This window comes from Ostrea edulis, chromosome 1 (assembly GCF_947568905.1).
Source record: "Ostrea edulis chromosome 1, xbOstEdul1.1, whole genome shotgun sequence".
Lineage (NCBI taxonomy): Eukaryota > Metazoa > Mollusca > Bivalvia > Ostreida > Ostreidae > Ostrea > Ostrea edulis.
In genome coordinates, this window is record NC_079164.1 from 74,135,297 (window position 1) to 74,154,969 (window position 19,673).

At 36.6% G+C, this 19,673-nt stretch overlaps 2 long non-coding RNA genes across 2 annotated transcripts; both read left to right on the plus strand.

Moving 5' to 3' along the window:
* Positions 1-2,950: 2,950 nt before the first annotated feature.
* LOC130053271 (uncharacterized) lies at positions 2,951-13,755 on the plus strand. Its single transcript, XR_008801799.1, has 3 exons — positions 2,951-5,002; positions 7,265-7,422; positions 12,511-13,755. It is a non-coding gene; the product is annotated as an uncharacterized LOC130053271 (long non-coding RNA).
* A 33-nt stretch (positions 13,756-13,788) lies between these two features.
* Positions 13,789-18,691, plus strand: LOC125682283 (uncharacterized). The gene is made up of 2 exons (XR_007372509.2): positions 13,789-15,126; positions 17,880-18,691. It is a non-coding gene; the product is annotated as an uncharacterized LOC125682283 (long non-coding RNA).
* Positions 18,692-19,673: the final 982 nt, after the last annotated feature.

Here is a 19,673-nt window from a genome sequence, read left to right on the forward strand (position 1 = left end):
AAGAACTGAAAAAGATAACGAACAGTGATCAATCCCATTATTCCTGTAAAAATTGCAAAATTAAGAGTAGGGCCAATACGGACCCCTTGGCCATATTACAAGTGGGATCAGATGCCTAAGAGGAGCAATTATCCCCTGTCGACCGGTCACACCCACCAAGAGCGATAAATCAGAATAATCCGTAGCCAAATTCAGTGTGTAAAGAACGGTCGAACAATTGGTATGAAATACAGCATTAAACGCAATGACAGGTTGTATTGGCAAATTAAATCGTTATGACGACTGTATAATTTGCGAAATACTGATCTTAAACGATCTGTGGCCTTCAATGCGACATTAGAAACATGGACGACGTTTTATCTATGAACAATAATCATTTTCATTCATATATCGATTGTCCCGTGGGAATCCAGGTTAGAATGTCCTCAGTACCCCTTTGCCTATCGTAAGAGGCGACTAAATGGGGCGGTCCTTCGGATGAGACCGCAAAAACCGAGATCCGTGTCACAGCAGGTGTGGCACGATAAAAATCCCTCCCTGCTCAATGGCCATAAGCGTCGAGCATAGGCCTAAATTTTGCAGCCCTTCACCGGAAGTGGTGACGTCTCCATATGAGTGAAATATTCTCGAGAGGGACGTAAAACAATATTCAATCATATATCGATTCGATATATCCCCTGTGAACTCGAAATGAAAGACACCAAAGAATCGTCCACTTTTGCTTCATACTTAGATATTTTATTGAAAATAGATATTAACGGGAAAATAACAGAAACTTTATGACAAACGGGATGATTTCAGCTTCTCCGTCGTCAACTTCCCATATTTATTCAGTAATATTCCATAATCACCTACATATGTTGTTTATATCTAAACTGATTCGATACGAAAGAGCTTGTTCTGCGTATGGTCAGTTTTTAAATCGAGACACGCTACTGACAAACAAGTTGATGGTGCAGGGGTTTCTATACAGTATCGATTAAAGTCAGCATTTCGGAAAGTATATGGTCGTTATAACGATCTAGTTTGTCAATACAACCTATCATTAGGTCGAATGCTGTCTGATGTGTTTCATACCGATTGTTAGGTCGTTCTTTGCACACTAATTTTGACTACGGATAACTCCGTTTACCCGATAAGGATATAGGGTTCATGGCGGGTGTGACAGGTCGAAAGGGGATGCTTACTCCTCCTAGGCACCTGATCCTACTTCTGGTGTGTCCAGGGGTCCGTGTTTGCCCAACTATCTATTTTGTATTGCTTGTAGGAGTTATGAGATTGATCACTGTTCGTTATCTTCACCTTGCATAGAATAGTATGAAATAAAATAGAGGCAATAGATTAATGAAGGATTTTCTCCTTTTTTTCAAATGGAAATAGGATAACTAAAATGACCATCAGAAAGATAGATGATGAAATTGTATAGTTACTGCTACTTCTACCAATTAAAACGTAAGTTTGTCAAATCTCCATTTTGTACTTGCAGAGAAAGGTGTACAAACAATATATTATTAATGCTTTAAAGTAAAGGGAATCTGGAGGAAAGATTTTTGAATACGATTATTATTTCTTCATGCTTTGACAAAATGGACCTCTTGTTTGGAAAATAGAATAAAAAGAAAGTGGTTTGCGTTATCAAACTTAGCGTTGTTTGTAGTCAGTCCGTAATGTGATCGTGATCCATAACTAAACATACCTCACGGAATACATTATTTTAGATGTAATTATAGAAGACAAATGTTTAGAAGAAGAGCCATAGAGTAGCTAAGTGGAAATAAACAAAATATTCATATGATTCTAGCTTGTCGTGTCAATAAAAAAGATAAATATTCAACTCAGAGGGGGTTTAGGTGGTACTTTTCATATGATTCTAGCTTGTCGTGTCAATAAAAAAGATAAATATTCAACTCAGAGGGGGTTTAGGTGGTACTTTTCATATGATTCTAGCTTGTCGTGTCAATAAAAAAGATAAATATTCAACTCAGAGGGGGTTTAGGTGGTACTTTTCATATGATTCTAGCTTGTCGTGTCAATAAAAAAGATAAATATTCAACTCAGAGGGGGTTTAGGTGGTACTTTTCTTATTACAGGTCAGATAATGTACTTACTCCTCCTAGGCAATTGACCCCACTTCTGGTATATCCAGGGGTCCGTGTTTGCCCAGCTCTCTATTTTGTATTGCTTATAGGAGTTATGAGATTGATCAATGTCAGATATCTTCGCCTTTCAAGGGCAAAATAATGTCGCAATTATATACTACCCCCGATAGGAAAAAAGATAATCAATCTCATAACTCCATTAAGGAATACAATAGTGATGAGATTGAGCTTCACCGTTTTTCCAAAAAATATTTCAAATGTGTAATTTCTCATTTGTTAAAGCTATTCTCACTAGCATTTTTAATCTACTAATTGTTTTCTATCATATTGCTCCTTAAGTTCAAATTTACATAGATGTCGTCAACATAAGCAACATCCTTTGTCATAAAAGAGTTCAACATATTTTAAGTTCAAGCCTACATCTTGCATTTCCTATAAATATACTTCAACATTGCATCCAAACTTTAATTATAAAGAAACTTTGTAGTGCCTAGATATAGATCATTTTATACTAAATCCACCTACGTGTTCTTGTTCTTCGTCTTCTTTCAACTATAGTCCAGCTGTAAATGTCATTACTGATGATGTTGTTAGAGTTGAAAATGAGAACCTCATATCACTTATTTTAAAAGGTCCTCAATACAGAGAACCTCGGTATTTCAACTGGCGACATAACTTCATCTCTATCATAAATTCTGTCGAAGATTATGCCAGACAATTGGTTAAATATGAAAAATATGAACTTGATACATTGTCAGAATGGATTAAAAGTATTTAAGAAATAATGTATCATTTAAAAATATTTATCGGGATATAAATACGGGTTGGTCACGTGATCAAATTCCATAAAGCCCTTCGGGCTTTATGGAAAATTTGATAATGTACCAACCCGTATTTATATCCCGATAAATATTTTTAAATGATACCTTATTACTTATATTTACATTTTTGGTCGGTAACATTGCTGAATTGTGTTAACAACACGTTTCCATACATTTCAAATTGTTGACGTCCACAACGAAGCGTCATAGATGTTCAAAATGACGACAACACAAAACAAAGTTCTATAAAATGAAGAACTGTTTTAATTATTAAGACGCTAGAAAGCTAGACGCTAGAAAGCAAGTATATCAACATATACTTATACATTAACTCGGGAGTATATAATGGAAAATTCTTCCATATGTCTAATTTTAGGGGGTGGGGGAATTATGATTTAAACGGGGATGCGCAGTGTTACAATTAGAGTTGTGATGCGCTTTGACGTTGAAGACCGACTTTGAAAGATATTCTGTGGATATTACGGAGTTAACAGAAGACTGAGATGGAGGAACATGAAGAACTGGGCGGCAGTCGTCAGGTGTAGGCAAATCATTTATAGACAGGACAGAGACGCTCAGATGAATCTCCGGAAAGAACTGAACATCGCACGAACGTGGAACTGCACGAAGGTAAGGGACGGTTTGGATTTGGATATGTAATTGTTAATAAACATGAGCTCACTGAACGCTTCTTTTGACTCGATAATTTTTTGTAATAGGTTTTTAACGACACCTCGCTTCGATGTCCCGACATAAACTTGGAAACCGACATCAAGCACCTATGACTGCTGTGGCACGGAAGCAGTGTGGTGTGTAGGTCTTAATGCACTTTGACGACTTATCGGTCATACATCCTGTGAATGACCTTTTTGCTAAAGCCTAATGTCATCGTCTAGCAGTAGGTACAATTCCGCATCACCGATGACCAGGGTGAAGTTGTAGCAGACGAGATTTTAGACATACATTAGGCTTAGTAGGCTAGTAACTAAAGACATTGTTTACAGAAATGCTTTTATCAATTATTGATGAAAGTCCACTGCTTGGAATACAAATAAAACCGTAAATACATTTTGTGATGTTCATTTCATCTATTGAAAGATTTCTGTAGTAAGTGAGAGCGATTGGTAGATGTGTATTGCCTTAGTAAAAGTAGTACCTGTTACCTACTTTTAACAAATGTTCATACGCACAGCCGTGACCTCTGTTGACCCTGTAGTAGATTTATCCTGGGATAAATACGTATTGCTCGTAATAGTGTTATGTAGGAGAAAACGGTTGCAAATGTAAATGTAAAACTTATACGGTACCAATTTTGATGCACCAGATGCGCATTTCGACAAATAATGTCTCTTCAGTGATGCTCAACCGAAATGTTTGAAATCCGAAATAACTATGAAGTTTTAGATCTAAATATAGCCAAAAACAGCGTGCCAAACAAGTGGAGCCAAATTCGTCCAAGGATTAGAGCTATGCATGAGGGAGATAATCCTTAATTTTGAAATGAATTTCTAAATTTTATAACAGCAATTAAATATACATCCGTATTTTCAAGCTAGTAACGAAGTACTTAGCTACTGGGCTGTAGAGACCCTCGGGGACTAACAGTCCACCAGCAGAGGCCTCGACCCAGGGGTCATAATGTAAAACTTATACGGTACCAATTTTGATATAAAATATAAGAGGAATAACAAAATCCAGGATTAGACACATCAAAACAAAAGTACGTACCATCTATATTTCTGTGTTTAGTAAACCAGACGTGATAAAAGAAGTAGATACTAGTAGGTTGCATAAGGAATGTGTTTTCATTCCAGCTGACAAGGCTTGTAACAACATTGTCTTTGGTTTTAAGGCTCATTATTACAGCTGCATTTTAAACCAACTTGGCATTAATTACACTTTTAATAACCGTATACTTATACTCCAACTCCCATTTCAAATGATAAAATGCTTCAAAACCATGTTTCCGTTTTAGACACATTTAATATCCCAGTCAATTGGTCGGATGAATATGAGATACCGTAACTATACTGGATTCCTAAACTTCATAAAAACCTTTACAAAGATACATTGCAGGATTCAGTAAGTGTTCTACAACTCCTCTATCTTTGCTCCTCACAAAAATATTAAGAGCTGTGAAGGAGAATCTTCGAACATACTGTTCCACTACATATGTCAGAGGTGGTGTAAATCAAATGGGGATTCTAAAAACTTCTAACGAACGTTTAGTAAACTTGAAATCGCAAAGCTTTCCTCAAATCAACATCAAAATGTATAACTTTTCAACACTTTAAACTACCATTCCTCACGATAAATTAAAGACTATACTTTTTGACATCCTTGACTGTTGCTTCAACAAAAAATGGAAAACAGAAATATTCATATACAGTGATCAGTGATCCAAAAATTACTTTGTTAAACACCACTCTGATTCCACGCACAGGTACTCTGAAGTTGAAATAAAAAATATGCTGGAGTTCCTCATTGATAATATATTTGTAGTGTGTGGTGATAAGTTTTTTGTTATTTCTATGAATTGTTCATATTTTCAATTCGAACATATGAAACATCTACAATGTTGCAATTAGCGGGCCTAAACTGCATTTTCTCCATGTAAGCAACAATTTTGACATGAATTCTCAGCTTTGATGTCCTTCAAAGCAGGTCTGCTCCAAAGATTTATGTTTGATATTTTAATAGGTTACAATGTTAAGAACAATTTACAATAAACGGAGTTATATGTACTCAAAATCAGTGTGCCATGAACGGCCTAACAATCGGTATGAAACACACCAGACAGAATTTGACTCAATCATACACGTAGATTGTATTGGTAAACTAGATCCTTATAACGACAAGAGAATTTGTGAAATGCTGACTTCAAGCGAGACTGTTGAAACCCCTGCACCTCTGTCAATGCTACAGTCAGTTATGTACTATAAATATTTCAAATGATACCAAACTATATTTGTTGACACAATACATTACTCCATTACCTATCCTACATACACACCTTTGCTAGTTTACAATTGCATGCATGACATGTTGATTAAACCACATTGATCCAACATTGTTATATTTTATATTGTGGCATCTGGTTTCCGGGGGAAAAAATTCTGTGCTGCTCCCCCTAATGTTAAATACAACCAAGCTGCTGGGAAGTATGGTTATATGACATACATTAAGTTTATAACCTTACCTAATACAGAAAAGGGACTCCAAACCCACGCGAATTTTGGCAGCTTTTGCTCATGATCGCACGACCCACAGGGACACCACAGGGCAAACTCATCAAACTTGAATTAGACATTACGTCTGTAGTGTTTTACACTTTCTTTTGAAGTACTATTCCTGTTTTGATACAAAAAATAGTATTTTCTGCAATGTGTAGACTAGATGTGCTCCAACCCACCCACCGGTCGTTCGCTGGTATCGCATCGAGAAACAGTTTTCCGTTGCAAGTTCACAACATAAAAGCAGTTCTAACTTGCGAACCGAGATACATGTAAAATCCATTTCTGGAAATTTTGTTTGCGTTCTGGTACATTTACAACGTAAAAACTGTCATAATTTTAATTTTCTTCTACTGAGGAAAAACCTCGCAAGAAACCAGATATTCACAGGACTAGCATGTCGTAAAGGTGTGTGAAAAATTCGGGTAAAAACGGTGTTCTGGTAGTAACTCGAAATTTTTCGATTGTACACTATTCTCGGTACTACATTTATCATATAACAAATGTTTGGCCGTTTGGGTAATGTTAATTCTCGAAGTAATTAAGGTGGTTTTGGTCGAATTTCATCCGCTATTTTTCTGTTTGTAAACTTCTAAGGTCGATATTCGTCCACTACGCAATTGTATGTAAACTGCATCTCTGTAAAGGTTTCGTCTACCGGTAATATTAATGCATTTGTAAATTTTTCACGTATAATTCAATGCATATACGGATGTAAATTACGTGTGTTTCCAAACTGACTGCTGTATGTTTGCTAGCATAAAATGAAAGTCTTTTCTATCTGAACAGTCCGGTCTTTTTTTAAATGTAAGATTACATTAGAAAAATAAAAGTTACAGGGATGAGACTCATTAAAAATCAATACAACATCGGAAGAATTAGCTTCGTATTAGATTTTATGACTTATTCTCACATATTTGTAGGATGGATATCAAAATAATACATGTAACAAAGTAAATGTTTTATACATCACCAAAGGGAGATTGAGATCCAATAATTCATTACAATTAATTTTGATTAATCCTATCGAACATTGATTTTATTTTCTTGCTTGATTGCATCAATATTTCGACGAAAGAATTTATTGTGTTTCCTTCAAACTTCTCTTTAGCATTTCAGCGGTACTATTGTTGTGCTGAAATTCCAAGTGCATTTGGAACAATTGGAAAGGTGTTCGGGAAAGGTTTTATTACAAACTACCGGAAATCTTGAATCACCTGCAGCTGAATGACAAAGTGAACGGCAAAGTAGAGGTCATTATGTATGATGGTGAGCGGTCATTCTGTTGATCTAAAGTGATATATTGATTGAGAGCAAACAGAATGCTCTATTAGAATAATTACACCCCCACAACAAAGTTGGGGGTATACTGGAATCGGGTTGTCCGTCCGTCTGTGGACGCAATGGTTTCCAGGCTCTAAAGCATTATCCTTTCTGCCTACAGTCACCATATCATACATATGGACTACCCATGGGACGAAGTTGTCGAAGTAGCAATATGGTTTCATTTCTTATACATTTCTCCCTAGAGAAGAGAATACCCCAGGTTTTGTCATGCACTTTCTTTTTTACACTCGGGAAAGAGGTAATTTATACCTATTAACAACACCCTTTGGGAGATTGGGGTAATCGGGGGCTATTCTTAGTGAGCATTGCTCACAGTACCTCTTGTTGGATTTAGAATCAATGTAGTTTTTATCGTTAAACATTGTAAATGAACGACCCAGCATTAACATCTCATACAGAATCTTGCATGTCAGTGTGTATATTGTTGTTCTTGTACATTTCCAATGTTTTTACTTTTGATACCTTTACCAATAGAAATGATAGCCATATCCCCATGAATTTGAACATCTTGATAAATGTAGAATGACTATTCTAACGACTGGAAATATTCCCACAGAAATGAAAATAACATGTAAATATAGGAGGAAGCATGTTTGTTAGTACCCCGATAATCAAGAAGGATCAACCACTGTCTCAAGTTTACTTACTGTCAAATGCTTATCCAGATATTGAGCAGACTATGCTTTCGATATTAGAGCAGTTTGACCTTTGACCCGATAATCAATATAGGTCATCGTTTTTTAAGGACCAATACTGTGCCAATGGTATATAGGCTAATTATCAAGCAAGGATTTCTTTGAATATTATGCAGACAACGCTTGGTCTATAGACGAAACCAAGATTTTGGTCTAAAACAATCTCCCTTATTTTATATAGGGGGAATCATAATATTTTTGCGTATACATTTGTAGATTTGATATGAATCAGGTAAATAACAAGATGTATGTCAACTAAATCGAAGCACGATATCAGAAAATTAGAGGATGCCATAGCACACAAGACACTGCCGTACCCGTTGTTCTTGTGCTCCGTTCTTAGATTAGCAAATGACGAGAACATGGGCATACGAACGTGTTCGTGTTCTTGTTCTTCGACCACACAACCAAAAGCGATGGTGTAAGTTCTTGCAACTAAACCCGTTCTAGTGATGCGTACTTGGCGTTCAGGATCGGTAGGAATTTGTATTCGTGCAAAGAACGGCGATCTCGAACACAATGCAACTGTGTATGTGTATTTGCTCATCATTCTAGTTCCCGAATTGGGGAACCAGATTTAATTAGCGAGTTACATGCCTCTTGTTTAATTGTAGTCCGATTTGAGTACCACAGAAAAGGGCTAATGACCTCTGTGACGTAGAAGGTCATGATTGCATTTGCTATAGGCGCTTCCACCTAAATGTAAATTTCAGTTTTAAAAATACACGAGGGTATGAACAGCATCGCTTCACGACTGCATAGTTTTCATGAAGTGCTAACGATATATAGCGTCGCAGTTAATATCCTCGTGTATTTTCATAAATGAAATTTATTTCTTAAATATTTACATTCACTGTGTTTATTCTGTTTAATTTCTATTGAAATCCACTGCTTGTCATTTGCAACTAAGAAGACACACCTTGTTTCAGTATAGTTATATCCTGTTTTAGTGCCGTCTTTCCGCATATGAATATGCACAATCCACGAACTTTGTGATTTATTTCGCGGCATTCTTGAAATTGTTGGAAAAAATGTTTTCAGGTGTAGTTTGTTTTACATTTTATTTCGATGTAGATTAATAAATAATGCTTACTTATATTACATGATGGTTTATATCTGGGATATCCCATGATTTGTGGTTTGATATGTTGATGATTAATTGTATAATGTTTAACACCTCTCTCGAGAATTTTTCACTGATATGGAGACGTCGTCAATGGCTGCAAAATTAAGGCCTATGCTCGGCGCCTACGGCCTTTGAGCAGAGAGGGATTTTTCTCGTGCCACACCTGCTGTGACACGGGGCCTCCGTTTTTGCGGTCCCATCCAAAGGACCGCCCCATGAAGTCGCCTCTTACAACAAGCAAAGCGTGCTAAGGACCTATTCGATTCCGGATCCTCACAAGATCAGTTTGATATGATTATATCCAACGAGATACGTGTTTCCAGTATTCAATCCCCGTGCCACAAACCATTAGAAACTGTGTTTATCACATATTACCCCCTCCCAGTTATTCATTTACAATTTTACTGTTCGGCCTTCAAAGCCGCATAGCATTCTCTAGCCACGTCAATATTACGCATACAGAAAAAGTGCCTATAACAGCACAGTAACAAATCATGTTTGAAAAGATTTCTTTTCAATTGTTGAATGAAGTTAGAATCAGAATACGATTTTCACAATATTAACATAAACTCTTCAATTGTACTATCTTATCACAGCTCTGTATCAAGTGTGTCCTGGATCAAACGTGGTCTTTTTTGGATAACAAATTTGAATCCTTTTGGATGTTTACAATTATTTTCCACCAGAAATGTTACCATTCACAAGGTTTCGTACTCCTCTTGTGACATTTTTTGGTGAGTTTGTGGCTCCACTGTTACGTAATGTGTTTCGAAAGCCAGCATTATTTTGATTAAATTGAGACTGAGTGGTGGATCCGGATTGTTGTAAAGCTGTTGAATTAAAAAGAATTGTCGAAATACTTCTATATTGGATTTCATCCAAACTGCTGTAGTTATTGATTGATTGAATAATTTTGTGGCCAATTATCTGCATAATTTGGGAGGCATATTTGTTATTTTCCCATATTTTTTTAACTAAGTGTTTGCGAGCACTGTGATTTTTGCAATCTTATGTCTTTTTAACCACTGGTCTTCGTGCGCCATTGCGCATTGTTTTATATGGGTTGTCAAATAAAGGTCCCATCAGCGTTGCAGAAGTCGGAGAGTTTTTTTCGGCATAGAACTTATACATCTTTACGGAACACCGATCTAGACATTCCAAATTTACCCACATTATAGGTTTCACAACACGAACATCCCGATGATTAACTCCTTGTCGGATCTTTGATTACCTTTCTTTGAATGAAAAGCGAAGATAACAAACAATGATCAATCTCATAAATCCCACAAGGAATACAAAATACTTGTAATTCAGAGTCGGTACTGTCCGTCTGTAAACAGACATCATCTATGGCATTGATCTGTGCTTATCGGACCCCCTGAGACCAAAATAGAAAGTAGTGAAACGTCGTAAAGAGTTGATAATACATTTAGGATTCTTTACTGTATTGCTTATTGGAGTTATGAGATTTATCACTGCTCATTATCTTCACCTTTCACCCAACAGTTCATTCTCGCATAATTTATTTATTTCCTCATCTGTAAATGCGTCAGTCTTTCTGTTTGACTTCCATTTCCCCTCGCTTTCTGCACCTCTTTTGCAAAGTCCAAGGTTGAAATTTCTTGAAAACCATACTTTATTCTTCGTAAATGCCTGTGAATGCCACTAATGATTGCTTTAAGCGTATTTGGTTTGTGATTCGAGCCATCTGATTTGCGAAATCGGAGAGAAAACACAGCATATTGCTTAGTTCAGGGGGAGGAATACATTTGATTGGCCGCTTTTCATTTTGAATTTCGTCAAGAAATAATTTCAGCAAATTCATGTCATGCAAAGATTTTTTTCAGTGTGTTTCTGTTTTCCTCGTCAAGAAAAAGTACTTAAAATAGTTCTTATACGGTAGTTTGACATTTTGTTTGTTTCACAATCCCCTATCCAAACTTTTAAAACACACACACACACACACACACACACTGTACGGAATTCTTTTCATCAACAGATAAAGTTATCATTATTCATTTATCTGTTTATATTTTTTATTTCAGCATGCTTTTTTTTTTTTTTTTTTTTACATATTTTTAGATATTTTCTTCTTCAGTGAGCTGATATCAGTTCACAATCTTTGATGAAAGCTATTTTCCCCTTTCCCAAAAATAAAGCCATGCTCTGCTGTCTCGCTGCGAGTTGGTAAGTCTGTAAACTTTTACGGATTTGAACTATGGACGGTCAAGCATTGTGAAACTTCAAAACAGTGTATCAAATCAAGAACAATCGCTAGTCTTATTCCACCTCAACCAAGCGCCGTGTTGACCTACAATGACTTACTGACGCGTGAGTTCCGAATGACTGCGGGAACAAGATGTTTGAGGGAATGGACTGTTTTAGATGAGAACGGCACGCTTTAGTCCGATAACGGAACGCTTTGGGCGGAAAGTGGAACGCTGAACGGTTTGATGTGGGAACGGAGCGGTTCTATATTGGAGTGGTGGTGTGCTCCTGTGATCTAGCTACTTGGAGGTCACAGTTTGGACGGTTCAAATTGTGTAGTAGTACTATTCAGGGTCTGTAGTTTACCAATACAAGCTGTCATTGGGTCAAATACTGTTTCATACTACTTGTTAAAGTGTTTTACACATTGATTACTCCGTTTACATGATCAAGATATAGAACTCTCGGCGGGTATGACCGATCGGCAGGGAATGCTTTCACCTTTTAAGCACCTGATCCCCCCTCTGATGTGTCTAGGGGTCCGTGTTTGCCCAATTCTTAAAATTGTATTCCTTATAGGAGTTAAAGATTGATCACAGTTCGTGTTCTTTATCTTTTCTCCAGTACCAAAAATATAGATATTATTCACGTGTATGTTGTAACAGCTGAAAATCAACTAACGTTGACTCGTCTCCATATTTGGTAATGATTTTCTTATCCGAACCATGGTAAAGGGAAATAGTTCAAGAAGGACAAACTCTGAATTGATGCCATGAAATAAGTCGCGGAATTTTGGAATGTGTACATGTATATCCACACGCGGACAAACGTGAAACAAAGTGTGCCTTTACTATTGCAAATGACGAGCAATAAACAATTATGCAGAATGCACACGGTGAATGTAAATATTTTCTTTACAATCTACTTTTATGATGGGAATGTTTTAACATAATATACTATAGTATTCAATTTATATTGCAGACAAAGAGGAAATTCTCATTGACGTTCTAATGAGAGAATTTCGAGATGTGAGAGATTCAACAAACATTGCAAAAAAAATGGCAAGAGAGCATTAGAATTGTTGAATTGCCACTTTCATTTCAAACAACATTTTATCAGTATTGTTATCAATCGTTATACTAGTATGCTAAACTTTTCAACTTTCTGTCCTTATTTATTTCACTGATTCATCATGGACTTAGAAAGGTAGATCAATATTAAATTAATAGAAAACCAGCGGGATTACTGAGGTATATAAATGTGACGCATAAATCGTAATGCGGAATTTTATCGCGAACTGCGCGCCATAATTGATTGAGAGTTATTTATAGAGTTCTGTCCTTGCGAATCATTTTCTTTGAGATTGAAAAATATGTAAAATAATGTATTTAAGTTTCAGATACAATTTAATATTAGTATTTTATAATTTTAACTATAGTCCAGGTAATTAAGAAATTTATAAATTATGTTTGATTACTTGGAATATTAAAACCGGTTTGTCGGCTTATTTATAACTCACTCACTATATGTGCCCGCTCTTCATTCTGACGCCGCCCTTCACACAGTTCACTGGGTGTTCGAATAGAGTTCGGGGTAACACATTTTTAATATTGAATACCTCTTCGTTCCGGTGAGACGGGTTTAATTGGGTGTGGCACTGCCATACAATTGGGCTCATTGCCAATTTGTATATATAATAAAAATAGTGATATTGAACCAAAATCTTTGTCATATAAGGGTATTATTATACCCCCCGCAACAAGTTGTGGGGGGGGGGTATACTGGAATCGGGTTGTCCGTCTGTCTGTCCGTCCGTCCGTCTGTAGACGCAATGGTTTCCGGACTCTAAAGCATTATCCTTTCCACCTACCGTCACCATATCATATATATGGACTACCCATGGGATGAAGATGTTCCCTATCGATTTTGGGGTCAAAAGGTCAAAGGTCAAGCGCACTGGACATCTCGAAGTAGCAATATGGTTTCCGGCCTCTAAAGCGTTATCCTTTCCACCTACAGTCACCATATCATACATATGGACTACCCATGGGATGAAGATGTTCCCTATCGATTTTGGGGTCAAAAGGTCAAAGGTCAAGCGCACTGGACATCTCGAAGTAGCAATATGGTTTCCGGGCTCTAAAGCGTTATCCTTTCCACCTACAGTCACCATATCATACATATGGACTACTAGCTGCAATAATGTAGCCCTCTCTGTTTTTTTTTTTTGTTTTTTTTTTTTTTTTTTTTTTTTTTTTTTTTTTTTTTTTTTTTTTAGGGAGAGGGCTACAACTCCTTAGGATCTCCGTAATGGTGCAAATGCGGGAGTGATTCACTCCCGCAACATTTGCGCTCATTCTAAACATTTCCTGACTTTCTTTACGTAAATAAAATGATATTCTATGTTTCTTAGTCAATATATAAATTTACAACCTACAACTTTAGATTTGTGAGGCTCTATTCTACCGTTTTCAACAATTTCGATAAATCCCAGTTTCTCGATTCATATTTGTGCGCCATGTTTGATGTACTGAAGTTTCAACTTCCGGTTGTCAAGTCATTTGCATATGCCATATAAGGTGGTATTTACATCAATGGACAAGTATGGAGGCGAAAGCTATTTCGTCGGTATTGAGAAGGTTTGAATTTAATATCAAGTTAAAAACCGAACAGCAGAGTGTAAATTCTTTCTGCAACAATATGATTTTCCTTCCTTTGTCGAAGTGGCTCGAATAACTACATTTTCGCGCTGATTGTCAATGTTTAGGCTTTTCATTAGATCCACCTACGAGATCTCGCGATAACAAGCATGGCGGAGCAGACGAGAGTTTTGCATGCTGTACATTATATTTAATGAAAAACACCTTTATTAGACATGCCCGAGCACAAAGTTGGTACTCCTTTTGGTGTAAACAACATTTGGGACTAATACACAGAGTTTATTATCGGTTATTCATAAAATTATTTTGCACCATTACGGAGATCCTATGGAATTGTAGCCCTATCCCGAAAACGTCAGAATAAAAAAAAATTGGATTGGGCTACATTATTGCAGCTAATGGACTACCCATGGAATGAAGATGTTCCCTATCGATTTTGGGGTCAAAGGTCAAGCGCACTGGACATCTCGAAGTAGCAATATGGTTTCCGGGCTCTAAAGCGTTATCCTTTCCACCTACAGTCACCATATCATACATATGGACTACCCATGGGATGAAGATATTCCCTGTTGATTTTGGGGTCAAAAGGTCAAAGGTCACGCGCACTGGACATCGAAGTAGCAATATGGTTCGGTTTGTCATGCCATTTGTTTTTTACACTCAGAAAAGAGGTAGTTTATACCTATTACCAACACCCTTTGGGAGATTGGGGTAAGCGGGGGGTATTCTTAGTGAGCATTGCTCACAGTACCTCTTGTTTTTTTCTTCCTTGAATGAAAGGTGAAGATCAATCTCATAACTCCTATAAGCAACACAAAATAGATAGTTGGGCAAACATGGACCCCTGGACACACCAGAGGTGGGATCAGGTGCCTAGGAGGAGTAAGCATCCCCTGTCGACCGGTCACACCCGCCGTGAGCCCTATATCCTGATCAGGTAAACGGAGTTATTCGTAGTCAAAATCAGTGTGCCAAGACCGTTTGGATGTTTGACATAGTTCAACTGTCAGGAATTCATATATGTGTATATTCGGTCGGAGCGGGTTTCATGTAACCATAATTGCCATATTCTAATTTTTGAATTCACATTTAAGGCTAGTATTTCATTAAAAAAATCCTGAATGTTCAATCCATTGTAAACTTGATAAAATGGCTAGGATCATGTACGGTTTATGTCAACACAGGGTTTATATAGGCATTCTGCCTGCTGCTTATTCCTTTTTAGCTCACCTGAGCCAAAGGCTCAAGTGAGGTTTTCTGATCAAAACTTGTCCGTTGTCTGTTCTCGTCGGTGTCGTAAACTTTTCACATTTTCGACTTCTCAAGAACCGATTGGCCAATTTCAACCAAACTTGCCACAAAGCAACCTTGAGAAAAGGGCTTTCAAGTTTGTTCAAATGAAGGGTCATGTCCCTTTCAAAGGGGATATAATCACAAAAATGCAAAAATAGGGTGGGATCATTTAAAAATCTTCTCAAAAACCACTGGGCCAGAAAAGCTGCAATTTGCATGAAAGCTTCCTGACATAGTGCAGATTCAAGTTTGTTCAAATCATGGAACCCGGGGGTCGGGTCGGGTGGGGCCACAATAGGGAATCAAAATTTTACATAATAATATATAGGATACATCTTTAAAAATCTTCTCAAGAACCACTGAGCCAGAAAAGCTGATATTTACATGAAAGCTTCCAAACATAATGCAGATTCAAGTTTGTTCAAATCATGGCCCACGGGGGTAGGATGGGGCCACAATAGGGGATCAAAGTTTTACATACAAATATAGGGAAAATCTTGAAAAATCTTCTTCTCAAGAACTATTGGGCCAAAGAAGTTGACATTTACATGAAAGCTTTCTGACATAGTGTAGATTCAAATTTGTAAAAATCATGGCCTCTAGGGATAGGTTGGGTCCATAATAGGGACTAAGGTTTTACATGCAAATATATATGGAAAGTCTTCAGATATGGGCCAAGGTGACTCAGATGAGCGATGTGGCCATTTGGGCCTCTTGTTATGAATGTATTTTTAAACATACATGAATGAAATATTGTTCAAATTAAAAAAAAACCAGGATTTTAGTCGAATCCGCTTTCTTTTAAGGTTAGTAATGATCTGTTCTACGGATATATATCGGCCAGCTAAATGGTTAACGAAAATGTCTGTAAGAATGAATTGATTTTTAATTCCAAAAGGCATCAGGAGAAAATAACTAATGCAATTTGCATGATGTTTACCTTTTATCTTGTTTAGTTTTGTCTTATGAAATACGACATGAAATGTTTTTGCGTCATTTACATAGTGAAAAGTTTTCTTTGGTTTGTGAAACGAAAGATGAAAGTCGCAAAACCTTGCAGAAAGAATGTTTAATCCGCATTATTCAATTTTTTCTGCAGTGCTGTCGGCCTTCATATCCCGATGTTTCTATTCATATTATTTTCCCTAAACATAAAATACACAGTTTCTATATATTATCTTCACTGAGTGGAGGTCGAGACAATCCGTTAAACTGGGTAGCACAAACCTTATACAATTAGGGAATTCCTGTCTTCTCATTTATTAATTGCGACCGTTAATGCTGATGTAATGATTGCAAGCTGGATCTTACCAGCGACATGTTAATGCAGTCGATAAAACAGACATTTGTGACCGCTAAATCAGAATTAACAGTCCAAACTAAATTATGAAAAGATAGCTATATCATTTAATAACGTTTAAAGTGAATCATAAGTTTCATTTCTTAAGCCCATTCTAATGCAATTTATGCATTTTGTTCGATATTTGCGTTTTATCTTGATGAGTTTTCTTTTCTGAAATACGACATCAACTGGTTATGCTTGAAGTTATGTTTTAGCATAATTGACAGATACTATAATGTTTTCTATCGTTTTTGAAACGGGACTTGGAGATCGTAGTCATTGCATTGTATGACGCATAATAAATGACGTCACAGCACTGTCCGACAAAAAAAATCAAACGTTAACGATTGAGAAGATCAAGTTTTTCATAAATAATGTTGTTAGTTTGTCGTCAACATCTACGTTCAATAATATATTCAAATACGAAGCAGTTGTGGAAGACTGTGGTGTCCTATATTTCGAATTCGCTGGGAAATATCGAATCGACATATGAATGAAAATAATATTTTCAAGAAATAAATCGTCGATATATCTAAATGTTGAGTTGAAGTCCACAGCAAGCTATTTTTCTTCCCATGTAGAAGCTTTCAAATAAATTTCGCCTCGTAAGAAAATAAAAACAGATCAGGTAATAAAGAAGTAGAATTGGTGCCCAACAGACTGTTGGAAGATCATCAAAGACAATGATGATGTTAACAACAGCATCGTTTTATATTAACTCCATAGTACTAGTGTTTGTGCATAAATCAAATTGGTGTCTAACGAAGTTTTAGATGACTGATCACAACATATGAGTATTTCCTTTTCCCATTTTTATCGAAGAAGCAGCTGTCTATGATGTCAAAAAGCCCTGTCTTTATTATTCGTAGGGAATGGTCGTGTAAGTGCAAGCTCTGTCAGCTGCAACTAAAACATAATCCTCGTGTAACCTAGGTAATTCTTTTACCACGTCCGGTTTAGTAAACACAGAAGGATACATGGTACGCACTTTTGTTTTCTTGTGTCTAATACAGGATTTTAATATTCCTTTTATTCTTTTTATCCATTTCAATCAGGTGTAAAGTTCTTCATATTTAGCCTACGTTCTGGCATAACCGTCTACAGAATGGATAATAACCGTCTACAGAATGGATAATAACCGTCTACAGAATTAATAATAACCGTCTACAGAATGGATAATGGAGACAAAGTACATAACCGTCTACAGAATGGATAATGGAGACAAAGTTATGTCCCTAATGGAAAGACCGAGGTTCTTTGAATTTAGGAACTTTTTTAAAAAGTTATTTAAGGTCCTCATTTTCACCTATATCAACATCACTAATAAAGGCATGTCCATGTGGAATATAGTTGAAAGAAGAACAAGAACATGTATGGGGACTATGTTTAAGATGACCTATATATAGGCATTGTAGAGGTTGTAATTCAAAGGTTTGGATGCAATAGTAAAAGTGCATTTGCAGGATATACAGGGTGTAGACTTGAACTTGAAATTTGCTGAAATACAATACTGAACTTTGAGCTTATGTTGACAGGATTTTTTCCCTTGTTAGTAAAAATAAGTTTAGTAACTGGCGGCATGATTCGGAAGGATTATTATCCATAACCCACGGTAGTTTAAAGAGTATGTGAAGGGCAACATCCATAATTATAAAACTCAGTCTGTATTCTAATGTTGAAAAATCCAAGTATGGACTAGCTTTGGCTTCTTCAAATAGCGTATTCAAAATTTTCACTGGAACAGCTGTGTACCTATATGACGTAGCTGTGTACCTATATGATGTGGACATAACTGTCTGTTGACGTAAGTGTACTAGTATCAAGAGTGGCGCCTTGTATATTGAGTCTTTTACATAAACGATGTCTATAATGGTTGTTTACGTCTTTCTGTACTTGGAAAAAGTCTCGTTATATTCACGTTCTTTCCTTCAGTGTACACGTTGTCGTTGTACTTATATGGATTTGCAGTGTCCAGAGGTTTGATACAGTGGTCCTCTCGTTTTCTACGAAAAGACGTACTTAAAGTTGGGTTGTTTGAATGATGGTAAAAAAAATCTAGAATTCTGATCCTGTTGGACGTACAAGATGGAATGATTGATGGAACTGAATTTTTTTATACATAAGTTGATTATCCCCATCATCGATAGTAATCTCTATTCTTTTAATTAGTGACCCCTTAGTTTCCCCGACATAAATCAGTCAACAAAGTTTATATTCAAATGCAAAGACATTGTTAGAAAAATTAAAGGCCAAATTTTCAAATGTTTTGGGAAAGAAAATACGTCCAGTGAGATTAAATGAATTCGTAGTGATAGATCAAGCTTGGCTAATGAAAATTATACTGGCCTGAAATATGTACAGTGATGCAGTATATTGCACATGTAATGATCAGTCAATACTTGTGCATCGCAGATTTCACAGCAATACAGTTATGATGGGATTGCAGATACACATTATCAGCGCTGAGGAAATCAGAAGTCTTCAAATATTCTCACAAGTCGCAAGAAATAAATCCCGTCCATATTCTCGACTCCTCAATTTAGAGAGGTTGTTAATTTTAACCACTTTGTCATTAAAACCCGGTGGTGTGACTGAATGCTGGCAACGAAATCGCTGACTCACGATTACTTTTCTGATACCCAATCCATCATGTGCATTGTAAATAGTTTGCCACAATATTGTGAGTGAGTTTGTCACTGCTATGTCTGATAATGCTTTTTCACCGATATTGAGAAAACATGCTCGGAGTCATATAAAAACAAAACTTAATTCCCAGCAAACAAGTGAGCTGACTTCTCCCTCCGAATAAACAGACAATCAACGTACTGAAAGTACTGAAACCAGATGAC